The sequence below is a fragment of the Equus asinus genome, chromosome 8 (assembly GCF_041296235.1).
Source record: "Equus asinus isolate D_3611 breed Donkey chromosome 8, EquAss-T2T_v2, whole genome shotgun sequence".
NCBI classification, from domain to species: domain Eukaryota; kingdom Metazoa; phylum Chordata; class Mammalia; order Perissodactyla; family Equidae; genus Equus; species Equus asinus.
Window position 1 is genome coordinate 19,094,237 of NC_091797.1, and position 20,113 is coordinate 19,114,349.

The 20,113-nt window shown below is 43.6% G+C and overlaps 1 protein-coding gene across 10 annotated transcripts in view; it reads left to right on the forward strand.

The window, feature by feature from the left end:
* Positions 1-4,128: 4,128 nt before the first annotated feature.
* Positions 4,129-20,113, forward strand: part of PLA2G7 (phospholipase A2 group VII) — a 36,118-nt gene continuing 20,133 nt past the window's right edge. The window contains exon 1 of one of the 10 annotated variants that reach the window (XM_070514816.1): positions 4,129-4,329. The gene's annotated coding sequence lies outside the window, so the exon portion shown is untranslated. Of the gene's footprint in view, positions 4,700-7,103; positions 7,250-7,406; positions 7,531-9,316; positions 9,482-20,113 lie in introns of those variants that run through there. The other 9 variants (XM_044776810.2, XM_014837511.3, XM_044776809.2 and 6 more) reach the window with 9 other exon arrangements.

The window sequence follows — 20,113 nt, forward strand, 5'->3', positions numbered from 1 at the left end:
GGACCTCTGACTGATGTACTTTATCTCCATGCCGCCTAGGAGGAAACTGAGAAGCAGAAAGGATAAAGAACTTGCCCAAGGTCACACGACTAATAAGTGGGGGAAATGAGCTGTAATCCATGCCTTCTGACTGCAGAGTCCTGAGAATAAAAATAAAATTTATTTTACATATATTTATATGTATTTTGATATATAGAAAATGTTAATACATTAAAATTTATTCTTAATATCTACAGTTGTCACCTTACCAAAAAACAAAATCACTATTTTAAAAATACAAACTTTTAATACTCAAGAATAGCATTAAAGATAAAGGGAAGGAAAATACCAAAAACAAAGATAATCTGTCATTTAATCATAAACTCACAATACAAGGCAGAATAAGATGTGAGAAAAACAACTTAGGAGGGGAAGAGGAAAGGGACTGAATTAGTTTAAGAAAATAAGAGGCCATCAGAAAACAGATTATCTTCTCTACGAGATTTTGAATACAAACCTCATGGTAACCACTAACAAAAAAGCAGAACAGAGACACAAATAATAAATAAGGAGAAAACAAAGAAATACAATATAAGAAACTACATAACTCAATTGGTAGACTGAAACACACGGGATGAAAAACAAAGAACATACAGGAGAACCAGAAAATGAGTGATAAAATGGCAGCATTAAGCCCTCATATATTGATAATCACCCTAAAGGTAAATGGATTGAATTCTCCAATAAAAAGACACAGAGAGGGGGCTGGCCCCGTGGCCGAGTGGTTAAGTTCACGCGCTCCGCTGCAGGCGGCCCAGTGTTTCGTCGGTTCGAATCCTGGGCGTGGACATGGCACTGCTCGTCAGACCACGTTGAGGCAGCGTCCCACATGCCACAACTAGAGGAACCCACAACGGAGAATACACAACTATGTACCGGGGGGCTTTGGGGAGAAAAAGGAAAAAATAAAAATCTTTAAAAAAAAAAAATTTCTAAAAAAAAGACACAGAGAGGCAAGATGGATTAAAGAACAAGACCCAACAATATGCTGCCTCTAGGACACACATCTCAGCTCCAAGACAAACACAGGCTCAGAGTGAAGGGATGGAAGATGATACTCCAAGCTAATGGCAAACAAAAGAAAGTAGATGTCGCAATACTTATATCAGATAAAGTAGACTTCAAGAGAAAACAGGTAAAGAGAGACAAACAGGGGCAGTATATAATGATTAAAGGGACATTCCACCAAGAAGACATAACACTTATAAATATCTACGTACCCAACACAGGAGCACCAAAGTACATAAAGCAACTATTAACAAACCTAAAAGAAGATATTAATAATAACACAATAACAGTAGGGGACCTCAGCTCTCCACCCACATCAATGGATATCTCATCCAGACAGAAAATCAACAAGGAAACCGTGGAATTAAATGAAAAGCTAGACTAGTTGGACTTAATAGACATATATAGAACACTCCATCCAAAAACAGCAGGATACACATTCTTCTCAAGTGCATGGAACATTCTCAAGGATAGACCATATGTTGGGAAACAAGGCAAGCCTCAATAAATTTAAGAACATCTAAATAATAACAAGCATCATTTCCAATCACAATGCTATGAAGCTAGAAATTAATTACAACAAAAAAGCTGAGAAAGGGACAAAGATGTGGAGACTAAACAACATGCTGTTGAACAAGCAGAGGATCTTTGAAGAAATTAAAGGAAAAATCAAAAAATATCTGGAGACAAATGAAAATGATATACCATACCAACTCATATGGGATGCAGCCAAAGCTGTATTAAGAGGGAAATTCATAGCAATACAGGCCCACCTTGATAAACAAGAAAAATCCCAAATAAGCAATCTCAAACTACACCTAACTGAATCAGAAAAAGAAGAACAAACAAAGCCCAAAGTCAGCAGAAGGAGAGAAATAATAAAAATCAGAGCAGAAATAAATGCTGTTGAAACAAAAGAGGCAGTAGAAAGGATCAATGAAAGAAAGAGCTGATTCTTTGAGAAGATAAACAAAATTGACAACCCCCTAGCCAGACTTACAAAGAAAAACAGAGAGAAAGCTCAGATAAATAAATTTAGAAATGAAAGAGGTGGGCCCAGCCCGGTGGCACAGCGGTTAAGTGCACACCTTCCGCTTCGGGGGCCTGGGGTTCGCCGGTTTGGATCCCAGGTGTGGACATAGCACCACTTGGCAAGCCATGCTGTGAGATTCCATGCACATGAATTGGAAGATAAACATAGTCAAAATGTCCATACTACCCAAAGCAATCTACAGATTCAATGCAATCCCAATCAGAATCCCAATGACATTCTTCATGGAAATAGAACAAAGAATCCTAAAATTCATGTGGGGCAACCAAAGACCCTGAATTGCTAAAGCAATCCTGAGAAAAAAGAACAAAGCTGGAGGCATCACAATCCCTGACTTCAAGATGTATTACAAAGCCTCAGTGATCAAAATAGCATGGTACTGGTACAAATACAGACACACAGATCAATGGAACAGAACTGAAAGCCTAGAAATAAAACCTCACATCTATGGGCAGCTAATCTTCGACAAAGGTACTAAGAACATACAATGGAGAAAAGATAGTCTCTTCAAAAAATGGTGTTGGGAAATCTGGACAGTCACATGCAAGAGAATGAAAGTAGACCATTATCTCACACCAAACACAAAAATAAACTCAAAATGGATCAAAGACTTGAAGATAAGTCCTGAAACCATAAAACTCCTGGAAGATAATATAGGTAGTACATTCCTTGACAGCAAACTTAAAAGGATCTTTTCGAATATGATGTCTTCTCAGACAAGGGAAACAAAAGAAAACATAAACAAGTGGGACTTTATCGACTAAAGAGATTCTGCAAGGCAAAAGAAACTGGGATCAAAAAAAAAAAAGACAACCCACCACCTGGGAGAAAATATTTGCAAACCATATATCTGACAAGGGGTTAATCTCAGTAATATATAAGGAACTTGTACAACTGAACAACAAAAAACCAAACAGCCCGATCAAAAAATGGGCAGAGGATATGAACAGACATTTTCCCAAAGAAGATATACAGATGGCCAATAAACACATGAAAAGATGTTCAACATCACTAATCATCAGGGAAACACAAATCAAAACTACCCTAAGATACCACCTTACACCTGTTAAACTGGCTATAATCACTAAGACTAAAAATAGCAAATGTTGGAGAGGTTGTGGAGAAAAGGGAACCCTCATACACTGCTGGTGAGAATGCAAACTGGTGCAGCCACTATGGAAAACAGTATGGAGATTCCTTAAAAAACTTAAAATAGAACCACCATGTGACCCAGTTATCCCACTACCGGGTATCTACCCAAACAACTTGAAATCAACAATCCAAAGTAACATGTGCACCCCTATGTTCATTGCAGCACTATTCACAATAGCCGAGACCTGGGAGCAATCCAACTGCCCATCTACTGATGACTGGATAAAGATGTGGTATATATACGATGGAATACTACTCAGCCACAAAAAAATACAAAATCATCCCATTTGCAACAACATGGAAGGACCTGGAGGGACTTATGCTGAGCGAAATAACCCAGACTGAGAAAGACCAATACTACATGATTTCACTCATGTGTGGAATATGAACAAACACATGGACAAAGAAAACAGTTCAGTGGTTACCAGGGGAAGTGGGGGGTGGGGGTGGGCACAGGGGGTGAAGGGGAGCACTTTCGGGGTGACAGACAAGAAATAATGTACAACTGAAATTTCACAATGATGTAAACCATTATGAACTCAATTAAAAAATGCAAACTTTAAAACCACCACATATACATTTCAGACTATTTTCCCTGAGTCTCTAACTGAAGCTTTAAATGAGTATGTTTTTGTTAGAAAGTGGATTGAAGAGAAAGCATCGGGAAATGAAGGAGCGAATGTCAGTTAAACCCCAAATAACTGGGATAAACTGAGCTATACGAGATGACCCCTTCTTACACCATTTCCCAGAAGTCATAAATACTCTGCCTGACTACTTTTCGTTATATTTCCACGGAGAAATGAAACTAACACAGTGGCAGGCTTTCTAATCCGGAGCGTAGTCCACATAATTTCTGAGTTGGCATCCACTGTACAATGTACCAAAATGCAGAATGCGCTGGGCATTTCAGCTTACAGATGGAAGCAGAGCAACTCGGCATTTAGTGAAACAAGCAAAACTGGCTGGATGGGGGGCGAATTAAGCAGAGAACAGATCCGATCAGAACCGAGTCTGAGAACAGGCACTGCGGGGTAGAACACCCACCCCAGGCGCTGTCTGGATCCACCTCGGGGCAGGTTAAGTTAACTCGCCGGTCCAGGTTGCGGAACCCCGGGCTGGGGAGAGTGTTGGGTGCGCTGAGCACGCTCGCGTCCCAAGCTGCCTCTGCTTGTGGGAGGCTGGTGGCCACACGCTCCTCCCCGGTCCCTCGGTCACTCCTCCCCCAGCACAGGGAGGAGAGGGTCGGGGCAGTAAGACCGCGCGGGGCGGACGGAAGGCAAAGGCCGCGCCAGCCCACCGCCCGCCGCCCGCGGCCACGGGGACTGCGGCGGCCAAAGGCCCGCGCGCCGGAGCGAGCAGCAGCCGGGCCAGCGCCCCTGCCGCGTCGGTGCGCCGCGGGACGCGCCCAGGGACCCCGGGTCCTGCGAGCTGCTCAGCCAGCGCCGGGTGAGGAGGGACCCCGGGGCGAGGCGGGAGCCCGAGGGGAGGCGCGGGGACCCGGGAGCGCGACGGGCTGGGAGATGAGGTAGCTGGACCCTCGCCTGCCCTCCGGGCGGGTCCTGGGCTCTGCGTCCCCGCCGCCCTGGGAACCGCGCTGGGATTTTTGCGAGGAGCGTGGTGGAACTCGACCCTCGTTCTCCCAAACCTCTTCCCGAGGAAGCAGCCCTAAGAATTCGGTGCAGAGAGGGAGAATCAGGCCAGAGCAACCGGGAACACAGGGAGTTTTCTTCTCTGTGGCTCTCCCGCGGGGACCAAACAAACAGACAGCTCCCATTGGGGGAGTTTGGCTTCTTCTGGAGCCCAGTTTTGAGTAGCTGTTGTAGGACCAGAATTTTAAAAGCAAAGCAATACCGCCTCCGCTCAGCTCTCTCCCTCCACACCTCCCAGAGCTGCCCGCTGGCGTCCAGATAAGATCAGGGCTGCTCTTCTCTGAGTCAGCAAGGAGGCTTGTTTTTCAAAGGTCAAACAAAACCAGAAAGCAGAGAACATTCTCTTCCCCATCATCCCCTGGAGCTTCTAGTAGAATTTTCTATCTCCAAAAACAAAAAGTTTAGGCTTTCATTCAAGCCTGTGGTTCTTGGGGTTGCTGCAGAGGTGATGAGCAGGGAGGAGGAGAGGTGTGTGCTGCGCATAAAGAGGAGCTTGCCTCCTTTGAGGGACACGGGGGTTCAGGTTGGGGAGGGATTTGTGTTAACCAGTCAGTCTTGCACAAGTTACCTTTGACCCCAATGAAAATGCTGAGCTGGGAGACTGGTGTGTGAGTAGGAGCTGGAAAATGTATTGCTTACAGTGTTGACAGTCTCAAAAGGCTCAGGACCAATCTTGGGCTAACGTGGAACTCAGGGATCAGAGCCTTGAGTATTAGCCTGGTCCATAAGGAGATGGCCTTCTGGCCACCACGAGGGACTGGTGAGCTGCCAGCCCTGGGAGGAAGCTTTCCTCACAGAGGGAATTCTGATGACCCTACAGAAGCTGGTGAGAGAGCCCGCCGACTTGGAGTTTTCCAGCCTGCGGGCTTCCACTCGAGTGTTGCCTGTGGGCACTGAGGCTTCTCTGCCTCCCCCAGACTTTTGTGCAGGACTTGCTGGTGTGGACGGTGTGGCACGGCTCTTCATTGAACTGAGCCTTTCGTGCTCCAGGCTGACACCACAGTCTGTCACCATAGAGTATCACCAAGGCTGTCACCGTCTGTAGAGCTACTGAGAGAGAAGGAGTAGCAGAGTGGGGAGAGATAGTAATGTGGTTCAGCTACTCATCGTACAGTTGAGAAATCCCTTCTGAGGTGTGAAAGGGCTTGCCCGGCACCCTGAGGCGTTTCCTGCAAGCAGAACTCTGAGCAGCTGGTTCCTCAGTTCCTCTCCGTGGGATGTCTGTGCCTTTTGCACTTTAGTGTCTTGAGGATTATGCATCCCCTCACCCAGCTGGGTTTGCAGACGGTAACAACTTACCATCCTCCTTGAGGCTCTCTCAGCATAGAGCCTTAAGGAAAGTGCTAACTAGGTACCTGAGCAGCTGGAGTGGGACCCCTGGGGATGTCAACTGGAATTTAACAATCTGTATTCCTTTCCCTGACACCTCAGAAAATGGATATTTCCTGGAAAGGAAGGTGATCATTAGGATATTTATACCTTGGTTCCTCTTAGGCCTGGTTTTTTTTCCAAGACCCATGAGAATTGGCCTGACTGACCTGAAGTTGAGAAATTTCCATAAAAATGAAGCATTGAAGTATTGGGTGAAGAGAAATTGAAGGGGAACACTTAGCTCTAAAATCATATTGTTCCAGAATTCTGAGGAAGCTTTGTCGTTTGAAGGGATGTCAGTGGGTTCTTACTGCCTTTCTCTATGAAGCCAGGCACGTGTTCTGTGCCCTCACTGTCACTTTACTCCATTTTACAGGTATGACTCATAACACACTAATAGAAACAGTCTAATGTCTATAGGCTTGTAGTTTATTAAAAGCATAATCTTAGCAGTTGAGGAGAAAGAAAAAGTCTATGATAAGAGTAGATACTTGATTGAATTAAGTGAGCTCGTTGATTCCTAGTACAAGCTTTGTTCATTCCTCCATTGGCTTCAAGAAATATTTATTGAGCACCTACTGTGTGCCAGGCGCTGAGCATAGAGCAGTGAAAAGACAGATACGGTCTCTGCCCTCCTGGAGTTCACGTTCTAGAATCGAGGGATGAGCAAGGTAAATTTAGACAGTACTAGATGTTTTGAAGAAAAGGAAAAAGTGCTGTGGTAGAGTATGGAGTATTGTGTGTGTGTGTGTGTGTGTGTGTCTGTCTGTGGAGAGAGAGAGAGGAAGAGAGAAAGAGAGAGATGGACTGGTGGGAGGGACCCAGCTTCTTGGATTGGGTTTTGAGCAGAGACTTCTCTGAGAGATGCCCTTGAGTTGAGCAGACACTTTCAGCGGAGGGAACCATAAGCACGCAGTGCTGGGAACAGGCTCAGTGTGTTCCAGACACAATTGGAAGGCGGTGTGGCTGGAGTGAGGTGAGGGAGGAGGAGAACCGAGGGGTGAGGTTGAGGGGCAGGGGCCAGGTCACGCGGAGCATCTGAGGCTGAGGTAAGCAGTCTGGACTCTCAGTGCGGAGGGTAGCGAAGAGCAGAGGCGGGACGTGATAGATGTACACGTTTTCAGAGGTTGCTCTGGGTATTAAGTGGAGAATGGATTTCAGGGGGAGAAGAGGCGCGGTCAGGAAACCAGCTCCAGGCTTGTTGCTGATGATCTAGTGGATGGCACAGCAGTAGGTGGGCAGAAGCTATTTTTGAAGGTAGAGTGGGAAGTTACTTCATGTTTCTCTCTCAGATTTGCCACCTGCATAATGACAATGACATTGCTACATCTGACCCACTTGTCTTATAAAAACAAATAGGCTGGTGGATACACTCTTAAGGGTAATTTAAGATTTTATTACTGTTATTATTTGCTAATATTGTCTTACTTTGAATTCCCTGTGCTTCATTTTCCAAATTTTTATATTAAATTTCAGCATCTTTATTTATTTCATTCTTTTCAACAAATATGATTTATTAGACATAAAGAATATTTTGCTCTGTTCAGAGTATTAGGAAGCCTTAACTAAGAGTTACCAATATAACGCACCAGCATAGAATGCAGTGGAATTAATAGCCAGCTTACTTTTAAAAGTTAATGTGATCAGGTAAAATTCAGAATAGAATATTTGAAGCTGGGAATTGGAAAAAATACAAAAAATAGTTAAGAGCTTTGCCTTTGTCCTGGAAGCAGTTGTGCACAGGTATCTGCGAGTGCAAAGTTCTGTTGGTAATGGAAAATCGATAGTGGCAGCGGCATTTCTGGAGAGCGCCGGGAAGCAGAGTTGAATGGGATTGTTTCCCTTAATGAAGCATTCTCTCTCGGATGAAACTCTTGAACTTTTCCTACTTGATCACTAGCTAAATATGAGAGGGCGGGGGAAGAGCTTCGAAGTTGTTTACCAACTAGGGTAGGGGTGACCTCAGCCCCAACTAGGGTAAGACAATTAACTGCCACAGTGAAGCAACCCTCTTTCCTGCCTCGTTTTGAGGTGCAACTTCATAGAAGGAGATGCATCTGTTGAGAATAGAGGCTCTTCCTCATTTGCATTGTGTGCAGTGGAAGACTCAGCTCTTAGTGACTTGATCTGTGCCTTATCTTCTGTCGCCAGACTCCGAATTATTTATTGGTCAGTGCGTCTGAATTTCAGCGTGAAGTGGTCAGTCTGATGATTCAAATTGCAGACAAAATGTGACAGTAGTTCTGGGGTCTGTATGGTTTCTCGTCTGCTTTATCTACCATCACAGTCCTTTAGGGTTGGAGGTGGTTGGGGCGTCTTCAAGGGAGAGGAGGGTACAGTGTCTCCTGGAGGACACTAATCTAGTCTGCTTGATTTATATAATATTTTGAAATGTTGAATTAGTTGCTGTGCTTTAAAAATCAGTAGATTTTACTTACAAATATGGTTTTCCAGCTTTTCTTGGGGAAAAAAATGAAGATCTAGTAACATGGAACTCTCCTTCCTTTGTGGCAGCAATCAACTAGAGTAGAGTGGTGTTAATCCCTTTCAGATGGTCCCGTTTGCCATGGTCCCCACCGTGGCTTTTTCTGTTTCAAAGGTCCTGTTTAATTTATTTAAGTTACCCGGCTGGCCCTTGTAGACGTCTACTCTTACACCTCAGGTTTAGGGTTATATAGTCCAGCATGTCCATTCCACTCTCACCCTCATCCAATGCAGGAATCCCTTCTTCAGTTTCCTTGCTGGTAGTCCCCAGACCTGCACTTAAACTGCTCCTCTGATAGTTCAAAGTAATTGTTGAAAAGCTCGTGCTAACAGAGTTCTACTGTCTGGGTCCCCATAGGACGTGTCCCTTTTCCATAGAAGTGTGGCTGTCATGTGCCATCTGGGTTTTCCCCAGAGTAAACATCCCTGGTTCCTTCAACAGCTTTCTCATGTGACTTACGGCTTTGTTCCCTCACCAGTCTGGTTATTGTTGGGTTTATTGTCCTTTTGAATGAACTTTGACTTAGTAAAGTCCTTAAAGCCCCACCAGTTCAGTGAGATGTGATTTCACTGGTTGTAGAATGTCCCAGTAGGCTTCCAGTATGGCAGCAAACTGCCCAGTGATCTTAGATAATGTGTAACATTTGTCACCTTAAAGCTGTGTAGGGCACCAAACATCTGGATGTTTGCAAACTGGATGCAGATGGGTTCCCATTTTCAAAATGTGAGTAGAATCAATTAATTTTGTTTTACTTGCAGCTGTTAAGTATTTGTACTTATAAATAGCTGTTCCATTAAATTGTTTCCACAATAGGGAAGTGCTTTGTATTTGCTTTTTTGACCCTCTCTCTTTTCTTAGGTTGTGAAACGATTACGCAAGACCTGTATCTACAGTGCCCAAGATCAGAGGCGTCAGACGCTTTTGCACTTGAGCGTTGTACATTTGCAATACTGTCCAGATTAAGCTTTAATTCCATTAGCTAAGATGGTAGAGAGAAAATAATATTAACAGAGTAGGTATTATCTTTTCTCTTTCCTAGTTTCAACATTAGCAAGTATTAAGTAGGGAATTTTTGCTGATGCTTGTAAAAGGAATCAGTATCTTAGATAAAGATAGAACCTCAAAGTCCAGCCACACCCATGCACCTGTCCCTTTTTCAGCATCCCAGCAGGGGACCAGTTGGCAATGTTTCAGTCCTTCTGATGACAGAGAACTCTCTCTACATTGTGAGGTATACATCCCAAATGGCCTGATTATTGAAAAGTTCTTCCTTGTGTTGACGTCTACCTCCCTGTAGCCTCCCTATACCTCCCTATAGCCTGTTTCGGAATGAAATAAGTATTTCTTCCTTATTAAACGAGGATATAGTTTCTCCAGCCTCCCCTTAGACCAGGGTTTCTCAGTCTCAGCATTATTGACATTTGGGCTACATATTTCTACGTTGCGGGATCTGTCCTGTGCATTATAGGATGTTTACAGCATCTCTGACGTCTACCCACCAGAATCCAGTAGCAACCTCGGACAAAAATTTCTCCAGACTTTGCTGGATGTCTTCTGGGAGGCAAAATGGCTGTTTTTGAGAATCACTGCTATCGGATAATGTTCCAGCTGCCTTTAGCCTGTTTCAGATTGAAGCAAATATTGTTTCCTTATCAGACAGGGGTATAGTTGCTTAAAAAATATTGCTTATAGAAAACTGTATGAGGTTATTTATATCTAATTATGAACAGGAGTTTTCACTAGTTCCTGAGCAGGGGAGAAAATAAGTGTAAAGTTATAGAGATGTGGACTTTCAAAGTTACACCTTTCTGTAACTTTTGGATTTTTCAACGGGGAATATGTAACACTAATGTAAAATACCAACAAAAGATACTGCAATAAAAAAATGGTAAAAATTGCTTAAAAATCAGGTCCAGAAGACTGACAGTCTCCTGCCTTCATCCTATTTAAAATATCCAAAGCAGAAGATTTTGTGTTCTTCCTCAATAATTCAGTTTGGTATTGGGTCAATTTTGAGATAGTTAAACTACTTTCTGCGTCTTTAGTTGAAAGTTCATTGGCCTGTTATTTACAATCTTGTCTCGTTCCGTATCTTTATATGCTCTGTGTTCTATTACTGCTGTAACAATTGATCACAAATTTACCATCTTACAGTTCTGTAGGTCAGAAGTCTAACGTGGCCTCCCTGGGCTACAGTCCAGGTGTCATGGGCTGCATTCTTTTCTGGCAGCTCCAGAGGAAAACCTATCTCCTTGCTTTTTCCAGATTCTAGAGGCCGCCCATATTCCTTGGCTCATGGCCCCCTTCCTTAGTCTGCAAAGCCAGCAAGGGTGGGTTGAGTTCTTCTGTGTCTCGTCACTCTGACTTCGTCTTCCCCTCGTCCACTTTTAGGGAGCCTTGTGATTACATTGGGCCCACCTGGATAATCCAGGACAATCTCGCTATTTTAGAGTCAACGAATCAGCAACCTTAATTTCCCTTTCCCACGTAACGTAGCATATTCACAGTTTCTGGGGGTTAGGATGTGAACATTTTTGGGGGGGAAGGGGAGTATCATTGTTCCGCCTGCCGTCTACACCCATTCCAAAAATTCATCAGAAATAATTCGACAAAGAGAGTGCTGATATTTGTGAAAGAGCATTTTCTTGCTTTTTACCAGTAACAGAAGAGTTAAGGCATATGCCCTAATCTCTGGCCAGGACTGGGTTTTACTTGGATTTATCACCAGCTTTTGACAGAAATTCTGGACTTGAAAGTGGACATTTTACCTATTAGTCTGTCTTTTGTTCCAAAAAGAGAAATGAAGCCTGGTGAGAATTTAACAGTGACAGACAAAGAGGGGAAGATAGGATTCGCAGAGGTCACGATAGCGTGTGGGGAATCTCAGCTGAGGTTTGAAGCGAAACTGGTTTCAGTGGTAGACACGAAGTCCACAGAAGGAAGGCAGAAGATGGTATCAACTTTTCAATGGATTTAAATAGAATTTTCTCTGAGCTCTTATTTAAAGGTCTTCTCCATCTGCCAGATTGATATTTTATTGCCAAAACTGAAGAAAATGATTTTCAGGCTTTACTGTTTAAAAAATTGTTGATTATTTAAAGTAAATATTGTCATTAATTTAAAATACTGGAAAAGGGAACAGCAGAAAGAAGGATACAAAAAATTACCTTTAGTTTCTAACTATACAGAACTCTTCAAAGAAGATAAACTTTGTAAATATTTCTTTTTATTTATTTTGTTTCTTCTCATTCTTGTTTTCTCCTCCTTCTTTGTCTTTATTTTTATGTATCTGAGATAGTGGATAATTCTTTTAATTCTCTACGTAACATTTTACTTAAACATAAATACTTTCATGGTCATACAAACTCTTCTTATATATCCTCTTAAAATTATTAGTAAAGCAATACATTTTGTTGTAAAATATGTGAAACAAAATGGGGAAAACACTCATAATCCCATCACCCCTATTATATTAATTAGTAGTCTTTCAGTGTGAATTTTTACATGGCAATTTTATATTGTTTTTTCAATTAATACTGCATTGTAAGCAGTTTCCTAAGTCATAAAGAATTATTTTGTAACTCTCACCTTACTAACTGAATAAAATCCCGTTGGTGATATCCTCTTACTGTCTGACATTTGTAGGGTTTCCATATGTGTGTGTGTGTGTTGGCTCTTACAAATACAGTTGGAATAAACGCTATAGTGCGTTATGTTTTTAGGGTTTTACTTCCCTGTGTATAAGATTTTTTGTGTGCTGATCTCAGAAATGTTGTGGAAAGGTCAAAGGATATGGACAATTTAAGGCTTACCAAATTGCCTCCCAAAAATCAATATACCTATTTATACCCCTGCTAGAATTGCTGACTTTGCTTTGGCAGATTTTGCAGTGTCAAAGAATAGGTAAGTCCTGTGTTCTCTGGCTTTTGGGTCGTCAGTTCTTGCTCTGTCTGGCCAGTTAGGAAATTTTGTGTTAGCTGGTGGTAGTAATGGATTTTCATACATTATGCTAATGAAGACTGCTGTATCAAGGGTTTTAGTGTTGTCGCCTTGAATTTTGCAGTTCTAAATGTCCAAAATAAATATTAGACTTTTCAGAGTTGTAGTTCACAAAAGTAAATACCTTTCTAGCTAACTCATATCCCACAGTTGAGAAAACAGCACTTTTCTGTGGAAAGAGAACTTTGAGAATTCGAAGACTTCTTGTGAATTATTCCCCTGTGTTCACATTCAGAATCCTCCATGGTCATCCTCTCAGAGATCTCAATGACCATCAGAAGACACAAGAAGCTAGTGTCCGAGGAAGCCAGGGACTTGCAGCCGTTTATAGTAGCTCTTTGTTCAGGAAAGCAAGAAGCACTCTTTGATTTTAGTGCCATGGAAAGTGTTTGGTCGTATTTACCTAAGGTGTGTAGTACTTCTATAGAGGATTGGTGGTTGCTTATAATAAAATCACAGGAAACTATAAAACAGCTTATATAGGAAATAAAGCTAGAGAAATGGACCAGAAACCAGAGAATGTATTATTAAGCACCCACCGGACACATAGAACTGTGAGAAATCTAAAAAGATGAAGGGTATTGGATCATTTTCACGAGCAGCTTCAATCTATTTGGGGAAAGAAAATGGACAAGAAAATATTTTAAATGTTAAAAAGCAACACATGAATTAACTACAAAGTAATAGCATGGAGTGAGCATGGTTTATGGGTGCCGAGGAGGCACTGGGAGATGCTGATATGGTCCTCGACTGAGCCAAGATCCCCTTGACTCAGGAAGGGCGAGGCTGGAGCCTGGAACCAAGAGCCGGTTCTAGAGAGGAGGGGCTGACCTTTGGTCTGGTATTAAGTGAAGGTAAAGAGAAGAGCTTGCCGAGGGAGTGTAAGCCTGGTGTTCTCTGTTTTCTTCTGAGAAGAATGTTTTCAGGTCTTCAGTTGTAAGAATAGGATGACAGGGTGAAGGAGAGTGTGTCCATTTAAGGGGAGAAGACTTTAACCTAATGAGGAGAGGTGAGCTAAGGAGGGAAGACGGGGGCTGCCATGAAATCACTAGGATATATAGTGGATATATATGGCAGAGCTGAACTGCAGCCTGGGGGCACAGCTGTGTTCAGAGAACAGGTTGAGGCTCCAGACCCCTCTACTTTACATTCCCTGTAACCCCCAAAACGCACACACACATACGCACGTCACTGGAATAAGGACACACAGAGATACCATTCTGCAGGACCAAAGTCATTCCTGTGTTAATTCAACAGACGTTCATTGTACATCTGGTAGGTGAAAGACCCTCACTGCTAAGTGTAGTGGGAAATACCACTGCCTGCGGGACACAAGTCCACACTCAGATGTACTGCCAGCATGGGTGTCTGTTCTGCCCCCTGCTCTTACCTCAACGTCCTTCCTCCCAACACCCACCTCCTAATACCTCCTACCACCCTCTTACTGATTCCTAGGCTGCATCACTCTCAGTATTGTCAGCGTGACATGCCTTCCTGCTTCTTCCCATTAACCCAGGTCAGTCTGCTAAGGCTCCTCCTCTTTCAACAGTCAGCTCCAGCGCCACGTCCTCTAGAAGGACTTTCCATAGCTTCCGGCACCACCCACCCGCAGACTTGACCTTTCTCCTTTGTGCTCACACGGAACTCACTTCTGTTAAACTATCTCAAATTCCAAATTGTATTTAAAAAATCCACGGCTCTCTCCATGCCTGCTCAGCACTTAACCAAAGCAGGATTAAGGCCTTGAGAAGCTCCAGGTGCTGCAAATACTATAGGATCCTCATCCTCTGTGTGAAATTCAAGATAAAGACAATACTAGGCCAAAAAACATAAAACTCATATGTATATTGACTTAGAATAATTCATTTCTAGATTTTTCTGATTGAAATATACTAAATACATTCATCAAGGCTGAAATTTTCCCATAGCTGTGGAGCCCCTGCTGTACTGTTTTTTGCATGGGGTTTGGTGTGCTCAGAGTAGAAGGCAGCCAGACATTTAGCCCTCAGTACTTGGCACAGGCATGTGCTTAGTAAATGTCTGAATGGACGGTTGGGTCAGTGGGTGGTCTGGTGTATAGGCCATTGAGGTACAATTCACTGTGCAAAAAATAAGCACTATAAGAGAGGAGCAAACAGTGCTGTGGGCATTGTGGGGAGGGGCAGGTACTTCGGCTGGGGAAACTAGCAAGGACATTATGGCGGAAGATCCCCAACCGGATTAAGTAGAGAATACGATAAAAGTCAAGTGCAGTGATGCATTCTTGTCACCAGTTGAGTACATTCAAGCAGGATTCACATATCTTTGTCAACCTACACAGACAAACAAACCCTATGTCTAGTGTTTGATAAACCTACTTGCTTATCAAGAGGGCTCCTAGTTTCAGCTATGTCTCTTAAAGTAGATGGTTTTCCACCCTGTCCCATCTCCCAGGTGAGGTAGACCCCTGGCTGTGTCTGCTTGCCCTTTATGTAGCCCAGTGGTTCTCAACTGGGGGCCATTTTACTTCCCCAGGAGACACTGGCAATATCTGGAGATGTTTTTGTTTTTTGAAACTGAGTAGGAGGCGTATTGTTGCTGGTGTTTGGTGAGTAGAGGCCAGGGATGCTGCTAAACACCCTAGAGTGCACAGGACAGCCCCCCAGCAAAGGATTACCTGGTCCCAAATGTCAGTGGTGTGGAGGCTGAGAAGCCTGATGGAGCCTGAGCCTGCACCACTGATGTTGCTTTGGCAACTAGGCAGGATAAAAATCACCAACTCTCACACCTCTGGGCTCTTTCTTTTCTCACGATGTAGTCTCTAGAGTCTAACATATTTTGGTCCCAATGGGGCTAAGCTGGTTCCTGGTGAAGAAAGGAAAGGACGTTCATTGAGAGTTAGTGTGTTTGGCTCTGGGCTGGCACTCTCCCTCACCTCAGCAACCCTATGAGAGATATTATCAATCTCGTTTCACTGATTAGGAGACTTAGGTTTCGGATGTGCAATGACCAGTCCAGAGTTGATCCTTCCGTTTGCAGGTTCAGGCCCTTCTCGTTGCCCTTGGCAGCCTCACAGTCCCTGTTCAGATCTCGGTGGGAGCCATGTTCTCCACAAAAGAGCTCAGATGCATTCTACCTAGAGTGTAGGGCTGACTGATGTTGCAAACCTGATGGCCTGCTGACCAGGGAGCAAAGTATTTTGATCCCAGCTTGGCCACTAATTGTCTGTGTGGTTCCAGGCAAGTTGCTTCCCCTCTCTGGGCCTCAGTTTCCTTATATGTAAAACAAGGGGATTAGACTAGGTAGTGTCCCATACTTTGACCAGAACTCAAGTAGGTTATGTCCATCTTTATCTAGACTACAAAACCAGGCACTCTTTAAGCATGGTATTCTCTTTTGTTTGTCATCTTGCACCTTACCATACCCCGTAAACACACACATACATACACACACACACACACAATGGGCCTCCCTTAAAAGCCTAGCACAGCGCCTGGCTCATGGGTACTACTCTGAAATTGTAATAACTACAAACCACTCATTTTTTCAGGAAAAAATCCCTACCCCAAAATTTCAAACTGAAACTAAGCGTACCTTTTTCCTAAAATTATTGCTTCAAAGCAAAGCCTCAAGTCCAATATTACCTAAATCGGACCTCAAACCTCTAAGGGTTCAGCTTCTCTCTGACAGGAAGCCATTTGTTTAGATTTTGTTGCCCAAGGAAAGAGCTAGGATTTTGTTTTTTTTTTTTCCTAATGCGTGTTCATTGTTGACACACTGGAAAAGTACATGTTAAAAAAAAGGAAACTGAAGTCACCTATAATCCTGCCACTTAAATATAACAACTGAGAACGTTGTGGCTTTATATTCATTGTGGCTTTATATTCATCCCGACTCTTCTTTTTCTATTTGTGTGTAAATGTATATGTTTGAATAAAAACAAGAGCACACTTTACTGATAGATGTTTGTTGTTACCTCGGAGTCTGGGCTGGTTGATCAAGCCCCTGAAACCTGTCAGTCATATGGGTCAGCCAGTGTCCCCGACGCTCAGTGTTTTTTAAGTGTCAAATGGAGGTGATAGGACCTGCCTACCTCTACTCCTCATGAGGATGAGAGATTACAGAAAGTACCTGGCTAGACAGTGCGCTCAATAAAAGGTAGGTAGTTATGCCTCCAATCACCTTCTTATTTCTTAACGAAACCAGTAATCGGATTTTGGATTCAGAAGGTCTGAGTTGCAGTCAAAATACTTCTTTGTATATCTTTAGCAGTTTCTGCCTGATGTTAAAGCCAGTCAAAGCCCAAATCAACAAGCTGAGAAATTGGAAACCAATCCCGGGTCTCTTCTCAGATGCCGGAGCTGAGTTAACAAGGAGCGTCACTGGGACTTCCGGAGGCGTGCCTCTTCAAGTCCTATTCCTGGTCCAAGGAGTTCTTGTTCAGGTTTTTAGAAAATGTAAAACTGAGTAAAAAATGCCTATCAAAATCATCTTTCTTATTTCTTCTTTAGTCTTCTGCCATAATATTAAAAGGACTTCTTGTTGAGACCCACTTGTTTCACTATTAAATCTCCTGAGAGAGGACTGGCTTATGTCTCATCAAATAGAGAGAAAAATTTGTTTCAGAAGAGAACAATTTTTCCATTTTTGTTTTCAATTATAATATGAGAAGAAGTGGCATCCCAAGAACAGAACTGTTTGCTCCGAGGCTTTTTCCCCCTTAAATATTGTCTGTTCCCTCCCTCAAACACGGAAGTTCCATCGCAATCTCTGCTCTGAAGAATTCAAGCTCCTGGTTTGTGGACTGTCTCTTCACTGCAGTGCTGGATGTTAGAGCACCACGTCGCTCACTCTTGTCTGAAGCTTGGTGGCCAGAGGGTGCTGGGCTGGGCAGAGTGGCTTACTGCCCATAGGATCTGATTTGAAGACAGTAAAATTCCTCTTGTCTCCAAAGCATTTCTTTCCCATAGCATGTGATTCTTCCCTTTGGAGTAAATTTTCAGGGACTTTGATAACTTGCCTCCAGGAGACCTTGCTTAAAAGAAAGGATCTGGAAGGAAAGAAGGAAAGAAGATCCTTCTTTGTTAAGAAGGATCTGATTAGGAAAGGCTCCTGAGCACATTGGTACCTTGTAGCAGCTTGTTAGATTAGGGGTGTGGAACTTTTGCTGTTTTGTGAGGCATGCCAGGGTGGGAGACCACAAGGGGTGCCCCAGGCATTATCAGGGCACTAGCAGCCTGCAGAAGGGAAGAAGGGCAGTGAACACAAAGTTCCCCAAGAAATGTAGGAGAAATGCTAATTATAGTGCTAGGGGAAGTTGGAGCCCTTAAATAAGGAAACCTGTAAGGTCTATTCAGCAGAACCGCCTATGGACAAAGGGGAAAATGACCTTGGAGGGATTTCAGTCAGCAAAGAGAAAGTCTTCCTGTTCCTGTCTCAAGGTCCTAATTCACACCTTAGTTTTTCTTTAGTTTATTGAGCAACTGCTTAAGGGGAATGCATGAGGCTAGGAGTACAAAGTGAGTAGGCTAATGTTTGTATTTAGCTACATGCAAAAACACTATTTTCCATATTTTTATCATTTAACCCTGGGTAATATTATTATCATCCTCAGCCTCATTTTACAGACAAGAAAATAAGGCACAGAAGGTCTCCATAGTTTGCAGGAGGTCCACTGCTGGTGTCAAGGCTGGGATTCAGACCCAGACAGTGCAACTCCAGGCACTAAAGCCCACACAGTGGACCCCTCCCCACGTCAGTGAATTGAAAAGTCACATCCTGCTGTGAAATCATCTGAGAAGGTGTTTCTGGGCTCCCTGGCAGTCCACACCAGAAAGAAGACAGGATCCCTCATCTTCATTCTAGAAGCCTTTACAAGTGCTTGCTATATGCTGGGCCCTCTGCTAAGTAGTAATAATAAAAAGACAGATGAGGGGCCAGCCTGGTGGTACAGCAATTAAGTTTACACATTCCGCTTTGGCAGCCCAGGGTTCGCCGGTCCAGATCCCGGGTTCGGACATAGGACCATGTGGCAAGCCATGCTGTGGTAGGCGTCCCACATATAAAGTAGAGGAAGATGGGCACAGATGTTAGCTCAGGGCCAGTCTTCCTCAGCAAAAAGAGGAGGATTGGCGGCAGATATTAGCTCAGGACTAATCTTTCCCCCACCGCTCCAAAAAAAGACAAATGAGACCAGTCTTTGCTCTGGAGGAGCTAACAGGCAACTGGGTGAGGCAATGTTGTGAACAGAGCATTGCAGGGGAGGGTGAAAAGTGCCTGAATGGAGGCATGTACAGATACTGCTGGAGCAAAGAGGAGGCTGCCTTCGTGCTGCTAATGGTCCCGTGGCCTGACTGTGCCCAGACCCGTGAGCCTCTGTTGCTGAGGTGGAAAGTGCCTTCTCCTCTGGTACCCCATGGAGTCAGGCCCAGAGAAGACCTCCTTTCCTGACTGTGGGAAAACTTGGGTGATGGTGATGGTTGTCTCTGCCTTGGACACAGCTGTCTTGCTATCAGCTGGGGACAGCCTTGGCATATCTTTCTCTCCCACAAAGCACATCAGCCAGAGGCAATGGGGAAAGGCAGTGCATTTTGTGGCACTGGGAAGGTGGAGAGAGGAGAGCCATCCCATTTGGGTCATTCTGTCACTCGGTACATGGGGGAAGACCCTCCATCTGGTCCTGCCCATGCCAAAGACTCACTGTGTGACCTTAGGCAAGTGGCATCGCCTTTCTGTTTTTCTTTGATCGTCATCCCCCAAAATGAAAAAGGGAGGTCCTAAAATTTGCTTCTCTTCTTTTATTCCCACTAGGCATTTTCTCATACTACATCTCGTAAATAAGCTGCAATAGCATTTGTGATGATTGTTTGACAGTCTTTCTCCCTGCTGGGGGTTTTGAAGACAAAAACCACATCTGCTTGAGAAATCTTTTTATCCTCGACATAGTGACTGACATGTAGGCACTCTTAAAACTGAGTAAATAAATACATGAATAAATGAATGAATGAATGAGTTAGCCAATCATAGATTATTTAGAGGATTATTACTTTGAGAATGAGGGTGGTGAAAAAACTCTACACAAATAGTACTTATATATTCCACTGCAGCAGTTTCCAAGCACTGTATAAATCCTGGGATTGACTGTATCCAGATCCCTAGGGAGATAAAATGCAGATGCCTGGGTCGGCCATCTGAAGATTCTGAGGCAGTAGGTCTGGAGTGGGGGTCAGGAATTGCAACGTTTGAAAGTTCCCTCAGTGCGTTGGTAGCTTGCGCAAGGTCAGGTTGGTAACTCCAGCATGCCGTGTCACCCAGCCTTAATTCTGCCTTGTTCTGCCATGAGGATGGAGGTGTTAGCCCTGGCACTGGTCTGGTAGG